Here is a 3,891-nt window from a genome sequence, read left to right as displayed (position 1 = left end):
GCACCGACCGCGTCAGCGGATCAGTCTGATCTACCAGAGGATCGGGCATCGACACCGGCACCTGCTCCGACACCGGCACCAGCTCTACAAGGAGCACCATCTCCGGCAGTAGCAGCAGCAGCTTCGGCACATGCACCAACACTTGCACTTGCATCTGCTCCGGCCCGTGAAGTTGCACCGGCAACAGACTAGGCTGCAGTTCGCACTTCATATACCGAAGTCCTTACAAAAACCGACATGTTGTAACACCCACGATGCGGTTATATCTCCCACGTGTCGAGGCACGACTTAGAGGCATAACCGCATTGTGGTTTTGTCGCAAGAAGGGTCATCTTCACACAATCCCATGTAATGAACAAGAATGGGATAAAGAGTTGGCTTACAATCGCCACTTCACACAATACATAAATAAATCATACCTCAGTCAGAGTACACACATAGGTCCGACTATGGAACCAAAATAAAAGAAGACAATCCCAAATGCTAGATCCCCGATCGTCCCAACTGGGCTCCACTACTGATCATCAGGAAACGAAACATAGTAACGACCAAGTTCCTCGTCGAACTCCCACTTGAGTTCGGTAGCATCGCCTGCACTGGTATCCTCGGCACCTGCAACTGTTTTGGTAGAATCTGTGAGTCGCAAGGACTCAACAATCTCACACCCGTGAGATCAAGACTATTTAAGCTTAAGGGTAGGAAAGGGGTAGTGAGGTGGAGCAGCAGCAAGCACTAAGCATATATGGTGGCTAACATACGCAAATAAGAGCGAGAAGAGAAGCAACGGAACGGTCGTGAAGCTAGCAATGATCAAGAAGTGATCCTGAAACTACTTACGTTCAAGCATAACACAAGAACCGTGTTCACTTCCCGGACTCCGCCGAAAAGAGACCATCACGGCTACACACGCGGTTGATGCATTTTAATTAAGTCGAGTGTCAAGTTATGTACAACCAGACATTAACAAATTCCCATCTGCCACATAACCGCGGGCACGGCTTTCGGAAGATAATACCCTGCAGGGGTGTCCCAACTTAGCCCATTATAAGCTCTCACGGTCAACGAAGGATATTCCTTCTCCCAGGAAGACCCGATCAGTCTCGGAATCCCGGTTTACAAGACATTTCGACAATGGTAAAACAAGACCAGCAAAGCCGCCCGATGTGCCGACAAATCCCGATAGGAGCTGCACATATCTCGTTCTCAGGGCAACACCGGATGAGACTAGCTACGAGTAAAACCAGCCCTCAAGTTTCCCCAAGGTGGCCCCGCAGGTAGCTCGGTTCGGACCAACACTCGAAGGAGCACTGGCCCGGGAGGGGGTCTAAAATAAAGATGACCCTTGAGTGTGCAAAACCCAAGGGAAAAGGGGATAGGTGGTAGCAAATGGTAAAACCAAGGTTGGGCCTTGCTGGAGGAGTTTTATTCAAAGCGAACTGCCAAGGGGGTCCCATAAATCACCCAACCGCGTAAGGAACGCAAAATCAAGGAACATAACACCGGTATGACGGGAACTAGGGCGGCAAGAGTGGAACAAAACACCAGGCATAAGGCCGAGCCTTCCACCCTTTACCAAGTATATAGATGCATTAATTAAATAAGAGATATTGTGATATCCCAACAGATCCATGTTCCAACATGGAACAAACTTCATCTTCACCTGCAACTAGCAACGCTATAATAGGGGCTGCGCAAAAGCGGTAACATAGCCAAACAACGGTTTGCTAGGAAAGGTGGGTTAGAGGCTTGACATGGCAATATGGGAGGCATGATATAACAAGTGGTAGGTAGCGCGGCAAAGCAATAGAGCAAACAACTAGCAAGCAAAGATAGAAGTGATTTCGAGGGTATGATCATCTTGCCTGAAATCCCGCTAGGAAGAAGATCGAATCCATGAAGAAGACAAACGGACGTAGTCGAACGAATCCTCACAACTCCGGAACGAAACCGAAGCTAACGAGAGAAGCAACCCGGAAAGAAACAAACAACATAGTAAACAACCATCACATAAACATGGCATGATGCACAAACAAGTATGATGCATGTCCGGTTTAATGAGGCATGGCATGACAAAGTGCAACAAACAAAACTACAAGTTAAGTGGAGCTCAATATGCAACGAGTTGCATATTGACGAAACACCGCATTCAAGTTATTTAGTTTGCTCTTGTTTATGTACCCAACAATATTAAATGTTGATTAACATGGCAAGAGGTGAGACATAAGTAAACTACACATATTAGGCAATTTAAATGAGGCCAGAACAACAAACAACAATTCCGGAAAATCCCCATGTGCATATTTTAGATTTGGTACTGTTCTGCCTAAACCCATATTTTATTGTTGTTAAACAGGAAAATAAAGTGCAACATGTTAATCTATGCATTTTTCTACCCCATTTACATATAAAGTTTATTAAATTTGGAGCTATGTTTATTTAGTTATGAATTAAAGCATTTTAGCATGGCATTTGAGCAAATTAAACAAACAACATTTTAAACATGGATGCAAGCAGCATATTATGAAACTAGATAAAATTCTAAGCATTTTACATATATAAATTATTTACAAATGATGCACGGTTTGTGAGTTATTAAATGCATGATCTAGAGGGACTTTTCTGTAAATCTGTAAACTCCTGGAAAAATAGCTAAAATCGCAGACATGGAAAAAAAACTACACTGGGCCGAATCTGGAACAGGAAGCCCAACAGAGGAAAGGTCAGGGGGCTGCTCACATTGGGCTTCAGAGAGCTGGCAGATCTGGGCCTTGGCAAAAGCAGGCCGGCTGGGCTGGTTGGATCGAACGAGGGGCGGGGGCGCGGTCAACGCGGCCGTCGCGACTGCAGCCTCCTCCTCTCGAACAGAGGCAGGAGCGGGACTGGCGCTGGTCGTCGTCCCCGCATGCAGAAGCAGGGGAGGCCGGCGATGAGGGCTTGGCGGCGCACCAGGCGAGCTGGGGACGCCGGGATCTGACGCAGGCCGGAGGCGGGACGAGCAGGGCGACGCGGATCCCGTCGATCCCCACCGAAATCGAAGACTGGCGGAGTGTTCGGCGGGGAACCTGCAGGGCCATGGCGAGGCAATAAATTCAGAGATGTGCAAGGGGGAGGCTAGAAATAGGAGAAGGAGAGGGACGGGCAGAGGGAGGCGGACCCGATGGAACTCGCGCTCCGGCGAGTTACTGCTCGTTGCCGGCCGGACGGAGACGGGTGGCCTCGGGACGATGGGGACTCGTCGGGGCAGGGAGGTGCGGAGCGGCGGAGAGGCACAGGGCTTGAGGCAACGACGGTGGTGGACTTGAGCTTCGGCGGTGGCGCTGGTTCACTGCGAAGAGGAGCGAGAGAGGGATGAGATGAGGAAGAGGTCAGAGAAGGGGAGAAACGAGAAGAAGAGGAGGACAGGGAGAAGGAGCGGGCGGCCTGGCCTGGTGGATGCTCGTCGGCGGAGGGAGCTCCGGTGGTGCTGCGGCTTGCCGCGCGCGAAGGACGGGCGAGGACGGAGGGGAACGAGGCAGGAGCTCGAGCTCCTGGCTGATGAGGGGAGCGAGGAGGTGGCGCACGAGGTCGGGCTCCAGGCGGTGCTCGGGAGCCGCGGGAGGCCAGAAAGCGAGTGAGCGATGGGTTCCTGGAGCTGCTGATGCGGCTTGGTGCGGTGGTGGATCGGGCAGGCGTGCCGATCGACGAAGGTGGGTGGCGGCGCTGGGTTGGCTCGGGAAGGAATGAGGGGATCCCAAGGCAGGGGCGGCGGCAGAGGGATCGGACTGATGGGACAAGCCTCCTGAAGATTAGGGTTAGGCTGTTTAAATAGCTAGGTGGACTAGCTTAAGGCAAAACGGACCCTCGGATCAAAATCGAACGGTCGAGAATAAATAGGCTGTGGAGTCCAATAAA

This window comes from Aegilops tauschii, chromosome 6 (genome assembly GCF_002575655.3).
Source record: "Aegilops tauschii subsp. strangulata cultivar AL8/78 chromosome 6, Aet v6.0, whole genome shotgun sequence".
Classification (NCBI taxonomy): domain Eukaryota; kingdom Viridiplantae; phylum Streptophyta; class Magnoliopsida; order Poales; family Poaceae; genus Aegilops; species Aegilops tauschii.
Note: the sequence above shows the minus strand (reverse complement) of the source record.